This window comes from Camelina sativa, chromosome 19, assembly GCF_030686135.1.
Source record: "Camelina sativa cultivar CO46 ecotype springtype chromosome 19, ASM3068613v1".
NCBI classification, from domain to species: Eukaryota; Viridiplantae; Streptophyta; class Magnoliopsida; order Brassicales; family Brassicaceae; genus Camelina; species Camelina sativa.
Window position 1 is genome coordinate 11,183,665 of NC_141898.1, and position 16,354 is coordinate 11,200,018.

The 16,354-nt window shown below is 33.6% G+C and overlaps 1 pseudogene across 1 annotated transcript; it reads right to left on the reverse strand.

The window, feature by feature from the left end:
* Positions 1-12,212: 12,212 nt before the first annotated feature.
* Positions 12,213-14,032, reverse strand: LOC104766083 (UDP-glycosyltransferase 71B7 pseudogene; annotated as a pseudogene). Its single transcript, XR_015591292.1, has one exon. The product of XR_015591292.1 is annotated as a UDP-glycosyltransferase 71B7 pseudogene (transcript).
* Positions 14,033-16,354: the final 2,322 nt, after the last annotated feature.

A 16,354-nucleotide genomic window follows, 5' to 3' on the forward strand; every position in this document is an offset into this window, starting at 1 on the left:
GTTAATAGGATTTGTTAATTGGTTAACCAAATATTAAACCAACCGTGAACCATATAAACCATATTTATGGAGAATTAGATGAGAAGTTTTAATCTGGGGAGAAATAGCAATTGAACTATCGATAAGAGAGAAAATAGAAGAAGAACTTAAGTTTGAACTAGATATAGAACGAGATGAAAGTTCAGGGTGGATCTGGTACAATATGATAGTTTTAAGGGGGAAATAAGACGTTCATCCATGCATCTACTATATATACTTTCTAATCTATTTTTTTTAATGAAATTTTAAATTTGATTTAAAAGGAAAAAATAGCTTTTTTACAACGATATGCAACATTTAACTGAAATTTGGAGCTGAGAACAATATTAGACTCGAGACTGAGACCACAAGAGCATACTTTCTAATATCTTCTAGAACCTTTTATACAACTTGCACGTTGGAGAGTATTTATAACTTTATTTAATTTATTAGTATTATTTATATAACTATTCAAACCAAATCACATAAATTTATCATTGGTTTATATGCTTTGACTGAGTTAAGATATAACTCCAATTTTAATAATAGCTGCAAGCCTGTAAGGCTGTAATCATCATTCATGTAAGTTACAAAAAATTCTAATAAATTATGAATATTTTATTTGAGTATATAGAATATTAGAACCAATAGTACTTGAAAGATTTGATATTATTTTGATCACTCAAATAAATACAACACACGTAAGAGACATACACATTATCTTATATTAAAAGGTTTTTCTGAGCAATTTTTGCTAAGAAGGTACACTTGACATATTATCTATTTAACACATGTATTTTCATTTGCACCTAATTAATTAAATTCATTTGTACTTTGGACCTAAGTAATTAAAGGCCCATAAAACAAACAAAAAAAACTTTTAACATTTCCTTTTTCCCTTCTTTAATAAGAACCAGTTGTAGACCCTTTCTGATCTAAAGCCACCATTTATCAGTTTGTGGTTTCATCCTAGAAAAAAAACTGACTATAATTTATTTTGAAATTATAAATACATGGTTCAATCTTATGTATGATTCAGGGCAAAAACGGATTCTAAATTATATATAAAATTTATTTTTGGGTTTCAATCTTATAAATGATTCATCATGGGCAAGAAAGGATTCTAAATTATGTAGACTGTGGGATGTTTATGTGTTCTCAAAATTCTCTTATAAATTCATAAATTTTTAGATTTTCATTTATGCTTAGGTTATGGCCTTAAATCTTATATAATCTAATCCTGAGATGTTTTCTCTAAGTAATTTGATAATTGCTTACTCATTTAATCTCCATTAGATCTTACCAATTTTTTGTTCCATAAAAGTAGAATTCATTTTGTTTTCCATGAAATTAGAATTCAATCCCTAATTACTCTCTTTTAAAAACAATTTTTCAGTTATTATTATTTAATTTCAGTCATTAGGTTCCTATAAAGAATTTTATTATTTTTATATATCTTTCCAAATTTCAATAGGTATTCTTGAATAATTTTTAAATTATTTTTGCAGGTTACCATATTTGTTGTTCAAATTAATACTACATAGAAAAAAAAATATGTGAGAATGTTTGACAAATTTATTTATTCATTAGAGTGTGTATGTATATCTTTCCTACTCTATATGAGCTGGTCCGGCAATTTTGGATGTCATACGCGAATATTTTTTAAAAACCCATTTTTATTATTGTAAAAAAAATTATAAAATATACTAATATAAAAAATTATTTTCATAATTTTCATATTTTAGTTCGTTTTTTTCTTGCTCACATTTTTCTTTCTCTTTTCAATGTTTTCATGTTCATTTAAATATTCATACGAAAATAAATATTATATTACCAAATAACTCATTATTCTTTTAAAACTTTTTGAATATGGAAACTTTTTTATTAGAGTTAATAACTGAACTTATAATTATAATTTTAATTTTTCCTACATAAAAAAACTAAAACTTTTGGCCTAAAATATGCCCCAAAAAAATTGATGCCCTAATCTTTAACTTCACTTGGTAGAGCCTTGAACCATGTTTTATTTTTACTTCAGGGTTGTCGTGTTTGTTGGTTGTGTTAATATTATTACGTCATGAGAAAAATGAACTATATCATGATTTAATATGTTGGTCATGTTAGGTTCTGTTCTTTTCTTATATTTTAGAATTTCAACTTTTTTTTTTTCCTTTTTGACATTCATGTGGTAAAACAGAATAAAACTTCTTCTTATTGGAGGATGCATATGAGTTTCTCCATTGTAAATTTAGTTTCTTAGTAGTCTTCATCTTTAAGCAAAAAAAAAAGTATTTAAAACTATTATAAAAAAAGAAAATTGTATGTTTACTATCATATGCTTAAAAAATCATGTTATTAAGTTTGTAATGTCTTTTTATATCATGGTACGATATGAGTTGTATTTTTCTATACTATATCTTATTAATTTGACTTCTATAGTTTTGAGTAGTATATGCTAATTGTATATTGATATCATATATTTTTAAGAATCTTAGTATCAAATAGCTTTAGAATTAACCATCTTAGAAATAAAAGAACAAAAAAAATTCCTATAACATTGTCCACTTTCACATATAATAGTTTACTTTCTAAGAAATTTTATTATTATGACATTTGACATTATAATATTCTACGGTTTGTCTTCTAAGTAGATACGACAAAATGATTATTCATTTTATTCAACTGCATCTATGATAACTGTTTATTACCAGTTCGAAATCTATAGAAAAATGTAATTTTGGAATATAACTTAAATGAATACAATTCTAAATATGAAATTTAGATAAACAAAAATGAACTTAATAAATATTTTTACCAGTTAATTTTTAGTGAGGTAAAAAATGCAATCACATTGCTCCCTCATAACATAATTTATTATTTATACATTCTAATACAAATTAAAATTGTTTTTACGAAATTTTAATAATGAAAATGAATCCAAGTAAATAAAGTTATTAAATTAACTTACATTGATGTGAAATCAGTTTAAATTTGTCATCCCATTAACTTTGGTAGGTGTTAAGTATTTCTACTAATGGATAAAAACCCATGTAATGAATATAAACGCAAGCGACAAAAGAAAAAGATGGTGAATGCTTAAGACCATGTGTATTTGTATTTGGTCATAGAGTTTCTAATAATTAAAATAAATGAAAAAGAATAATATTATTTTAATTGAAAAAGGGAAAATCGATTTTCAAGGTTTAACATATAATGACATATGTCATTACCTAAGTAGCTAGATTTTATTATAATAAACTAAATCCACAAATCTTTAAAATCTTAATTAAATAGTTTATTTTGTTATTTTAAAAATTTTAATTTTTTTTATAAGTAATAAAATAAAATTAGCTTTCTAACAAGTTCCATTATGCATAATTTTAAACAATCTATTTCTATTATTTAAAATTAATATTAGTTGATACAATAAAAATATTAATATTATATGATGAGAAACTTAATGAATCCCTCACCAATGCACATGCTCTAATATGTATCGAAAATCTAAACGGAGAAAAAACTATACACTCTACTATGCAATCAAAATTTTCTCTATGTGTTGAAATACTCTAATACTATATATAAAAGGAAAACTCAAGTAATACAAAACAAATGAACACAAAAAAATTAAAGTGATCAGTACATTTTTAAAATCAGAAAAATAATCATTGCTGAGTACACAAATTAAAACTAATAATTTCCAAATTATTAAAATTAAATAATATTGTAAGTTAAAGACATGCGTACAGCATGACTTCTAATATATATATATATATATATATATTGCGACTCAGCGTTGCATGCCCGGTTTATAAGCTAGTTTCAAGCAATATCCTTCCTAACGTCTTGAACAAATATTTTCAAAGCTGACCGAGACGACCCACCTTCCAATAAAGCCACGTGACATTTCTCACTCATCTCCATCACTCTCTTCCTCACGTAAACTATCCTGCTCCATCAGACATCTGATCCCTCTGTCTATCTCCTCTCCCTTCACCATGACCGTGGCAGCTCCCACTAACTGATCGCCTCGCCAATATTCGGAGATGTGTTGTAGAAATGGCATCTTAAACTTAAATGGAGTTTCTGTCAAATTAAAAAAAAAATCTAAAAATCTTTAATAATTTTATTTTTTGAAAAAATTCGACTCTTTTGCTTAAATTTTTTTTTTTGATTTTTGTGATGGATCCATGACATTTGTCTACTCTATCATGGCCTTATGGGGTACAGACGGGCCTAGAAACGATATAAGGTAAACTTTGATAATAATTGAAACGTGCATATGAGCACTTTTTAAAAAAATATTTCGACCCTTCTCTCAAGCCTTACACGAAATCTCTTATAAAATATGACAATTAAACATTTTTCTTTTGTACTAGGCTAAAATACAAAATTAACAAATAGAGATTTTGTGTTTTGTTTTTGTGTTTATCACCAAAGTTTTTCTCTCTCATTTTCTCACTTTTTTTAACTCTATTTTTGTTGTGGAGAACAGAGTATTTATAATACTCGATGAGTATCGACGTACTTTGCAACCGTACGTTTAAATAATGTGACCATTCACCAAAAGTTGTGACCATTCACCAAAAGTTGTGACTTTTAGTGAGATGACTGTTGATTAATAACTTAAATCACCAACATTCCTCCCCTATTTAAGTTTAATCTTTGATTCACAAAATTACACACATAAACCAAACTCATGCATAAATGTAAATATCGTAACGATTGAATTTACGTCTTAGTAATATTACACATTCCAAATACCCGAGAATTAGGATGTCCAATGGATTGAATCCTTTCAACTCATTTGGGTACATGAAGATAATACACACATGAATTTCTACACTACTCTAAGTGTTTATACTTTTAACTATTATAATCCATGTGTCCCAATCCATTCATGAGCATATAGGAAGCTAAGTCCAAGCTTCTTCATGTGGCTCCACTTCATACTCATATAGGTAGATCTTTTAATCTTGCACCTGCAAATGCAATTTTTCAAAAGATCTATTAAGAAGAGAACTTCAACCTAATCCTTTCTTGCAGGTTCAAGCACTTACTTTGGGATGATACAACAAGTGCTTCAATCTTCAACTGTAAGCTTTCCACATTGAATTCAGTATCTAACATTGGATTAGAGGGGAATTGGGTATCCCACAATTAAAATTTTCAAATGGATTTTAAACCCATCCCTACTTGATCACCAAGTCTCTAGCTAACCCTTTTAGTCAAGTGATCAGCTAGATTTTGCTCAGACCGAACAAACTTTATGGTAATTGCCCCATGAGTGATCAGCTCACATATCATGCTATGTCTAACACCCAGGTATTGTGACTTACCATTATACACTTGGCTATAAGCTCTAGCCAAAGTGGCTTTACTATCACAATGTATACAAATTGGTGATACCGGTCTCGGACACAATGGAATCTCATAGACTAAATTTCTTAGACATTCCGCCTCTTTGCTAGCAGCCGCTAATGCTATAAACTCCGATTCCATAGTCGAACTTGTAATACAAGTTTGTTTTCTAGAAGCCTAAGAAATGGCACCTCCTCCGAGCAAGAACACCCAACCACTTATAGAAGAGGGACTTTTTATGTTGGAGTTCCAACTCGCATCAGAATATCCTTCTAAGACCGAATGAAATCCGACATAAGACAAACCATAATTTATGGTTCCTTTCATGTACTTAAGCACTCGTCTTATAGCTTCACAGTGGTGAGTACTAGAGTTACTAGTATATCTACTCAACTTTCCTACCGCATAAGCTATATCTGGTGTAGTACTTGTCATGGCATACATTAAACAGCCAATTAGTTGTGAGTACTCAAGTTATGAAATTGCTTTTCCCGTATTAGGCATAAGCTTCACACTCGCATCTATAAGAGTGCTCACATGAGAACATTTCTCATAATTGAACCTTTTTAGCACTTTTTGAATGTAATGAGATTGAGATAAACATAGGCCATTGTTCTCACGCTTGATCCGAATTCCAAGAATCACATCCGCCTCCCCCATGTCTTTCATGGCAAAATATGATGACAAAAACTCTTTTGCAAGTTCTACTTGTCTTAAGTTGGTACCAAAGATCAACATGTCATCAACATATAGGCAAATAATTACTCCATTACCGGAATCATCATATTTGCTATATAAGCACCTGTCCGCTTGATTCAACTTGAATATGTTTGATAAAATAGCCTCATCAAATCTTTGATGCCACTATTTAGGTGATTGCTTCAGCTCATACTATGAATTTATTATTTTACACACCTTTTGCTCATTCCAGGGCATAACAAACCCTTCAGGTTACTTCATATAGACTTCTTCTTCCAAAACACCATTAAAGAACGTTGTTTTAACATCAATTTGGTGGATCATAAGATCATTAGTAGCAGCCAAATCAATTAATAATATTATAGAAGATATTCTAGCAACAGGAGCATAAGTATCAAAATAATCGATACCTTCCTAAAGCCTTGGATAACCAATCTAGCTTTAAATTTGTCAGTTGTTCCATCAACTTTCATCTTATTTTTGAAGATCCACTTGCAGCCTAAAGGCTTACAACAAGGTGGGAGATCTGTTAGGATCCATGTATTATTCTTTACGATGGAGTCTATATCATCGTTTACCGCTTCTTTCCAAAACGTAACGTCTTGAGACTTCATATCCTCATCAAACGTTCTAGGGTCCTCATGAACATGATAACAATATGAATATTGAAATTCAACCTCATCTTTTGACCCCTCAACTAAATAAAGCTGAAAATCGAGACTGAAAGATTTTTCCACTTGAACATAGGTGACGCATTAGAATGAATGAGTGTGTCATCTCCTTCATTTGTTCCACTTGAACTAGGAACCATATCCTTTGGTCTAGGTATTGATGAGAAACGAGTTTCATTGAATATTGCATCTCTTGACTCAATCACGGTGTTAACCGATATAGAATCATTAGGTTCTATGACATAGAACCTATAAGCCTTGGAATGCTCAGCATATCCAATGAAGATGCAATCAATACCTCTTTCTCCCAAAGTTTTAATCTTTTGTTGGGGTAGTCTAACAACCGCCCTAAAGCCCCAAACTCGAAGGTAATTCAAGTTTGGTTTCTTTTTGTACCAAAATTCATATGGGGCAATCTTGTTCCTTTTGTTAGGAACCTTATTTAGTAAATAGCATGCCGTTAACATGGCTTCACCCCAAAATCTGTCACTTAATCCCAAGTAAGATAACATGGAATTAACCATTTCTTTTAGGACTCTATTTTTCTCTCGGATACACCATTTTGTTGTGGTGTATATGGAGCCATAGTCTCGTGTATAATTCTCACAGACTGAAAATACACAGGATCATAATACTCTCCACCTCTATCGATGCGTAACTTCTTAATCAAGTCACTATGTTGTAATTCAGCCTCAGTTTTATAAACTTTGAATTTATCTAGGGCTTCATCTTTAGTATGTAATAAATAAATATAACAAAAACGAGTATGATCATCTATGAAAATGACTTTTTTTTTTCCTAAAGATGGTGTAGCATGCAAATTACATAGATCACTACGTACAAGTTCTTGCACCTTAGAATTCCTTTCAATACTTTTAAAAGGTTTTCTAACTATTTTAGTCAACATACAAGTACTACACTTCTCTAAATTTATGTCAAAATTAGGAATCAATCCGTCTTTAGACATCAATCATTCTTTTATAGTGCACATGACCTAATCTTAAATGTCATAGAGAAGAATCATTTTTTCTAGAACATGCCATGTAAATAGAACTCACACTTTATTAATATTAAGCATAAACATGCCATTACAAAATTATCCAAATCTAACAAAGACACCAGCCTTAGATAAAATCATACTTATCTGAATCATACACTTGTTTATAACCACACTTATTTAAAACAATATAAGAGACTAAGTTCTTACTTTCCGGGTACATGAGGTACATTATAGAGATCAATATTTTTCTCAGAACTAAACTCCAACACCACTTTTCCACGGCCTAGGATAGGAGCGGTTGACTCGTTGCCCATATGAAGTACAGAGCCATCTTGAACTAGTTCATATGTCTTGAACCAGCCACGATCATTGCAAACATGTGTAGTTGCACCTGAGTCAATCCACCACGTCACTCCATCATCCTGCATATAAAATGCCTTAAAAATGTTTGATACATAATACACATGTGAATGTGAATCATTTACAAGATTCTGACCTTCATGAGTGATTTGGCCTTGGTCCTTAGACCCTTGCCCTGAACGGTTTTGTCCCGTTCTATTCTTATCCTTTGCAGCTCGACAATCACGTCTAAAGTGACCCGGCTTGTTACAAAACCAACAAATGCCCTTAAGCTTTTTGTTAGGTCCACCGAAAGTGTTGTCATTAAAGGGACGTTTCTTCCCTTTATTCTTCATCTTAGAACTCCCACCTTCCTCCATCATATTGATTGAAGAAGGTTCAGCCTCTTTGGGTTTTCCACCCTCTTGCACCCTTAGAGATTCCTCTACGCGCAAATGGCTAACAAGTTGTACAAGAAACAACTCTTCCTTTTTGTGTTTTAACATGCGCCTAAAATCCTTCCATGAAGACAGAAACTTGCCGATGATACTCGACACCGAGATGGATTCATCCATCTTCATGTTGTGTTGAGCGTATTTCCCTAGGATGTGAAGGAATTCATTGTATTGCTCCATAACAGGCCTTGAATCAGACATCTTGTAATTATTAAAATTACTAACAGGGAACTTCTTACTAGAAGCATCCTCGACCATGTACTTTGATTCTACATCCCACAGTTCTTTTGAGGATTCGACATTTTGATAGACATCAAAGAGAGGATCAGACATACCGTTAAGAATGTGGCCAAGGCATATGTGGTCATCGTTCTCCCACTTTAGTTGCTTCCTTGTCTCCTCCACAGAATCCTTCTCAGCATCTTCCATCACGGTAGAACATACACCACATTGAGTGTAGTGACAAGGAAATACATATTCTTCTGCCATCTTCGAAAGTCCACTCCCTCGAACTTATCCAACTTGCCAAACTTTGAAGTCATCTCATGCACCGATGCACTTGTCATAGTTCACCAGAAAATATTCTTTAAGAATGTTGTAGAAACGGTGTAAGGTGAACTTGGATAATGATTGAAACGTGCACAGGAGCACTTTCCATAAAGAGTATTTCGACCCTTCTCTAAAGCCTAGGGTTACACGAAATCTCTTGTAGGATATGATAAGCAAACATTTCTCTCTTGTTCTAGGCTAAGATACAAAAGAAACAAATAGAATTTGTGTTTTGTTTTTGTGTTTATCACCAAACGTTTTCTTAAACTTTGATTTTTGTGAATCTGATTTTTCTCTCTCACTTTCTAACTTTTTCTAACTCTGTTTTTGTTGTGGAGAAGCAGAGTACTTATGATACTTGATGGGTTTTGACGTACGTTTGCAACCTTATGTTTAAACAATGTGACCATTCACCAAAAGTTGTGACTATTCACCAAAAGTTGTGATTTTTAGTGAGATAACTATTGATTAATAACTTAAATCACCAACAAGATGCACGACGGAGAGACCAAAGAAACCGTTGGCCACTGCGATCTAGCACTATTGCGATTTCTCTTACTTGCTCCTCACTTAAGCCCCCCATGCTCCCAAAGCAGAGGAACACAACCGAACTAGATGGTTGCTTGTCTAACCACCTTAAAATATCCGATTGTTTCTTGTCCTTGGAATCATCAAATATTTTCTCGAGATGGAACGATGGTCCAACAGGATAAAAGGAAGGATGGATGAATACAGAGATAGAGAGGTAGCTTTCATGCTGAACTAGCAGCTTAGCCATCTGATGTATTGTGTTTTTGGTGTCTTTTGTCCTTCATTTAGTATTTGTTTTGAGTCATTTGTCGCATCTTTGTCCGTTTTTTGTGTCTTTTTGGTATTTTCTTGAGTTGTGATTAGGAATGGAGACGATGTGCTAGATTTGGAGTCTTTTGGTTGGATTGAAGCTTAACCGGAATAAAGAAGCAGGAAGTAACTTTTGGACGTCTTCAAGTTGAACTAAATCATGAAGTTTGGACAAGTTTAGAGAAGTCTGGTGTAGTCTGTAGATAAGTCTGGAGAAGTCTGGAAAGTTCTGGTGAAGTCTATAGACAAGTCTGGGAAAGTTTAGTGAAGTTTGTAAACAATTCTAGAGAAGTCTGGAGGAGTCTGGTGAAGTTTATGGACAAGTCTGCTGAATTCTAGAGAATTTTGAAGAAGTATGGTGAAGTTTGTAGACAAATGTGGTGAAGTCTGTAGACAAATCTGTTGAAGTCTGGAGAAGTCTAATAAAGTTTGTAGTCTTTATGTATGGGTTCCAGACACTTATTTCCTTTTCCTGAATTTTTTTATTTTCACTTTTATTTTATTTCTTTTATATTAATAAGGGTATAAATACCCAATGACCTAATTAGCAACACATTCTATTTTTTTTTATGAGTTTTTCTACACCTTGAGACTTTTGTAAGCCACTTCTGGAGATTAGAGATTCATCCTCTTTGACAATTCTGGAGATTAGAGATTCATCCTCTTTCATCAATTTAATTATGTCTTCTTCATCTCTCTTTGTTGTTGCTTTCAATATGTGTGAGTAGTCACCTAATTGGATTTTAGGGTTCTAAGTAGGGGATCAAATGATTTCATGGTTTAATTGTTGTTTGGGAATTTTATTTTCTTTGTGGTTCTTTGATTCATATGCTCTTAATGCTAGAATAGGACTGATCACCTTGTTCTAGATTCTAGGTTTTTTTATGCATCAAAAGTGTTCAATAGAATGCCTGAACCAATATGAATTGAGCAATATTTCTCTAACCTGCGAAAGTTGATGTTAGGGGATATTCTGAACTTAGTGAACTTGTTTGAATGCAACTTTGATTAGGAGATTACAAATTAAAGTTTAGTAATTAAATAGTCAAGTTTAGTGATTAATGCCTTGAAAGAGGATTAGTCAAATCTTATGTTCATGTTCTAGAACGGTTATTAACTATTGAATTCCTTGTTTCATTTCCCCATTGATCATTGATCTCTGAAGTACCCTATGACTCAATGTTTTAAACCCATAAGCTTAATCGTTTTATTTCTTGCATTTTTATTTACAAACTTGAAAACCAACAATCATTTTCTGATTTAACTATTTACAACTCTCGCAAATCTTTAGTATACCATAAGTCATTGTAGATTCAATCCTGCATATACTGCCTTACGGTTAATTGTATCGGATAATTACTCGAGCAATCACCCGCTCCACTGTTCATCGTAGATGACCGATTCCAGGATAGGAGATAAAGACAAGCCCAAAATTCATGTTGTGTTCTTCTCTTTTTTCATTTTTTTCTTTTGTCGGTGCTTTTGTCTGAATCTTCGAAGGGATAACGTTCACTGACTGTAATACGAATGAAGCCAACAACAAAGAGATACGTACAAAAGCTCCAGTAACTGTTTCGGCTCCATTCGTATAATTCTGTGAAATTAGGCTATTTTATTTAAGGTAAAATATTTTTAAAAAAATATTAATTGTTTTATATCAAATCATTTGCAAATTGAAATGAATAAAGTAAAATATGTAGCTATGTTGTCTGTTTGGTGTGATTGTTAATGTTATTTGTTGATCTTTTATTTTTTTTGCCGAAATTTTCGTTATTGATCAAAGTCTTTAAACGCCTAACTGTTACGTCAGACAAGTGATCATGAAAACGATAGGTTCTTGCGCCCCACGAAGATAGGATTTTGGTTTTTTACTTGCGAGTCTTTAAACGCATCTGAAAGGAGCAATCACATGGTGATGTAGGAGCTGCATGTTACGTTGTAGCGCATGGCCACCACGTCGACACAGTTAATAAGACACTTTGACGATTTCGTGGTAACAATTCATGTTTTCTTAAATAATTGTAAGCATAAGGCATAGGTTGACATGATCTAGGAATAATCACAAAGAGTACTCGAATACCCAAACACATTATTAGATTTATGTTGTTTTCCCTGCGCTTGAGCTAAACATTGTTTGATTGCACTTCTCTTCGAGAAGTTCGAGAAGTAAAAATAAAATTTAATATTAGGCAACTGAGGTAAATAGTATCTCTAATAGCATATACGATTGACATATTAAATTACTAGTACTATTTTATATACTGACTTAACTTAGATCTATAATTTCAATAGACAGTTTAATTATTCAGGAGTATTCTTACTGAACACATAAGAAATCACAACTCTAGAAACAACCGTTCAAAGGATCCATCACAAACATAAAAGACATGCCTATCATTCAAGAGCGTTACATGAGCCATTTCGCTAGCTATGATAATGTTAAGCAAATATTCTTCATGACGTCTTGAATAAACGTCTGCAACGCAGTTTGAGACGATCCACCATCCATTAAAGCTACGTGACAGCTCTCGCTCATCTCCTTCACTTTCTTCCTCACTTGACTATCTTGTTCCATCAGACACATGATTCCTCTCTCTATTTCCTCTGCCGTCACCAAATCCGTATCCTTTCCCGATCCCACAATAAGATCACCTAGCCAATACTTTCTTATCTCCACAGCTAGTCCAAGCTCCTCCACCATCTCGAAAGCATTGAACTTCTGTTCCGCGTATAACGGCCATGGCGCCGTGGGAACACCGAACCAAAGACTCTCGAGGATCGAATTCCACCCGCCGTGAGTGACGAAACCTCCAACCGCCGGATTAGCTAGCACGGCCACCTGCGGAGCCCATCCGATCACTTTCCCTCTCTCCTTTGTCCGATCAAAGAACCCTTCCGGGAGAACTTCTTCAAGATTCGTAAACTCTCTTGGAGGTTCTTTGAATATGTTGGGAGATGCGCGACGGAGAGACCACAAGAAACGGTGGCCGCTTCGTTCTAGCGCGATGGCGATTTCTCTTGCTTGTTCCTCACGGAAGCCTCCCATGCTCCCAAAGCAGAGGAACAATACTGATCTATTTGGTTGCTTGTCAAGCCACCGTAAAATCTCTGATTGTTCCTCATCCACGGAATCACCAACTCCAACTCCGTTCTCGAGTTGCAACAGTGGTCCGACTGGATAAGGAGGAGGAGTATCACAACCACTCGATAGAAACTTTAACGCATATGGTTCCAACTGAGCAACAGTATTTACCAAAATACCCTTCATCTCTCTGAATTTTCTTGCTTGGTTAACAAACGTTGGGAGCCATTGTTTAGATACGTAAGCGTGAGGAAGGCACTTCACCGGAAACGGACGAGTCAAACTAGGAACGTCCAGCACAGCTTCTGAGTCTTCAAAATCACTTTCGGTTATATCGTACTTGTTGTCATCGTACAACATCTGGATGTGAAATTTAAGTGCGAGAACCCCTGCGTTCGACGTGTAAAACAAGTAGCTCGGAAGACCAAACTCCTTAGCCACATCAACCATCGACGTGCAAAACATGTCGACGACCACCCCAGCGATCCTCGGCGAATCTGGTTTCGTTGAGTAGTCGTTGACGAGTTTCGCAACGAGGTCTCTCACCTTTGGTACGTGGTACTCCATATTGAACTCAGGGTTCGTCGTTTCAATGTTTGGTTGATCTTCGTTTGTAATAACTTCGTAGCGGAGACGGTGGTTAGGTAAGGCGGAGAGAGCATTCACTTCACCTCCGGGAAGTATGATTAACGAGATAGAGAGGCGGGTCTCTCGCTCAACTAGTAGCTTCGCCATCTCCACGGTTGATCTGAGATGACCGGTTCCAAGGAAAGGGATAAAGACAAGCTCAAATTTCATGTTTTGTTCTTTTCTTTTTTCTTCTGTCTCCTCTTTTTCTGTGCTTTGTCTGAATCAACGAGAAGGTGAGCTCTCCACTAAATTAGTAAAACCATCATTAGTGGGAGGAACGAAGAACGTTACTCAAAAAAATAAAAAGAATTATTTTTATTACAGATTTTCTTTTTTCATTTATTTTTTAATATGTGATCCACTAAATAAGTGACATTTGTCTCATTTCTTATGAGTATCGATTCTCAAATTGCTCTAGGTAGAATCGTTAGACTATCCTCATCAGTAAAAAAATCCACAGAGTTTCTTAAAAACAAAATAAATTAATATTTTAATTGTTTGATTATATTTAATTTTTTAAAGAAAGTTGAACCAATGAGGATAGTCTAATAATGCAAGAAACGTTTCAAATGTTTCTTGATGAAGAAACATTTCTCTCCTCACTCATAACTTTTCATTATTTTTTGAATATTTTATTGTAAAAGTTTCTAATAAGAAACACCAATGAGGATAGTCTTACTCTTACTTTTTTCTTCTCTCTCATCTTTTTATTATTTTTTTATTAAGAGTATTTGTATGAGTAATCGCCAGTAATGATGCTCTAAATAGTTTCGGTTTCTTTTGCTTAATTAGCTCTCTGTTTTGTGCCGTATAAGTCCCTTTCTATCGGTTTCAACTTTTGTAGACTTTTTTGGTTTTTTGATGGATATCATTGTCGTCATATGTAAAACCAAAATGAGTTTCTCCACTTATTGAACCACTTCACTAGTACACTTGTTTTTAGTAATATCGTTAAATTTTAAGTTGATTTAAACTATGGTCAAATGTAAAGTTTATATATAATCTACTTTTGTTTTTTACAATTTGTGAAATCAAAATTAAAATTAATTTTATTCTAAATAGAATATAGTAAATTTTTAATAGGGAGTATGAAATTCTATTTTGTAAATTTTAGCGACAGAAAAAACACTTTTATAAGTCCCAATCATTTTAATCACCCACAGCACTCACACTGCCACATAATCATTCATGTAAGACAAATGTATCTGGTATACTTTCTAATCTCTTCTAGAACCTTTTAGACTTTCTTCTCCATCGGGGGTTGTTAGTGGGGTTGTGAGAGTTTAGTCGGAAAAAAATAAATTAGAAGAAAAAGAAAAATTATAGAGAGCCTCTTATTTAATAGCCTCAACTCGGTTTTAAGGGACGCTAAGTGTCCTTATTTCGTTAGTCGAGCTGAAAAATACAAAAGGGTAAAAAAAAAATTAAGACGCAGAACATTGATTTTTCGTCTCTCACTTTCTCTTTTTCTCCCTTTCTCTTTTTCTCCCTTTCTCCCTTTCTCTCCTTCTCTCGCGATCAAAGTCTTGATCTGACAAAGGATGTCTGCTTTAATCGGAGGTAATAGAATCAGTCTCGTGTTTGGTCGGAGGCGATTTGACACGGCTGAGATCTTGGTGGAGATTTGACACGGCTGAGATCTTGGTGGAGGCAACTGTAGTAGAGGCGAAGTGAATCGTCGTGGAGATTACATAGGGGAAGGCGAGTCAATCGGAAGAGATTGGATCAATCCGATTGAGAGGGTAAGTTTCTCAGTCCAATTGTAAAATTAGGTAAACAATTAGGTTTATTTGATTTTGGATCGCAAATTAGGGTTGTTTGATGTTTGTTCGAAAATTGGATTCTTGGTGTGTTTGTGTTCTGATTTATAATTGATGCTTTACACGGATTAGGGTTCTTTGTTTGCATGTGTTCTTATTTGGTCTGTTTGTGTTCCGAATTGGTGTGTTTGTGTACCGATTGATAAGTGATGCTTAAAAGTTAAAAGGGATTAGGGTTCTTGGAACCATGTGATCCGATTTGGTCTGTTTGTGTTCAGTTTTTTGGTTTGTTAGTGTTCCGATTAGGTGTGTTTGTGTTCCGTTTTGGTGTGTTCAGTTTGTGGTCTGTTTTTGGTGTGACAGTGTTTGTGTACCGATTGATAAGTGATCTTTTGTGTTGGTTAGACATGATTGTAGAAAACAAAGTATATTGTTATTGTTCGATTTAGGTTGTAGTATTATCCACTCCTTGTGCGTGTTTGTGTTAGTGAAGTTTCAAAGTATATTGTCCTTGTTTGATATTCATTGTAATTTGCGACATTGTGATATATGTCTCTCTTTTGTTTTGAGGTTAAATGGGAAAAAATGGATTGATGGAAGTACATGAGTATAGAGTCTGCTACCTGTTCGGCTATGAAGGAAGGTATTTTAGCATCGTCCTCTTTTTTTTTCATTTATTTTGGTGTTATTTTAGGTAAGAGACGAGTCTCATATTGATGATATTGCTTTGTTTGTTGGTTGTTATTAATATGTGTTAAAAATATATTGAAGAAGAAGTCTTTACGGTTAATAGTGTGGTGTGTGTTTACTATGAGGAGCAAGTCTTTTAATTTATAATGTTAGTTAGATGTATTTAACTTTCACAAGTAGTTGGTTGTTTAGGGAGGTCTACATCAAACTTTAACTATGATAGTAGGTGTTATGGTTGTGAAGATGTTTATTGTGTCATT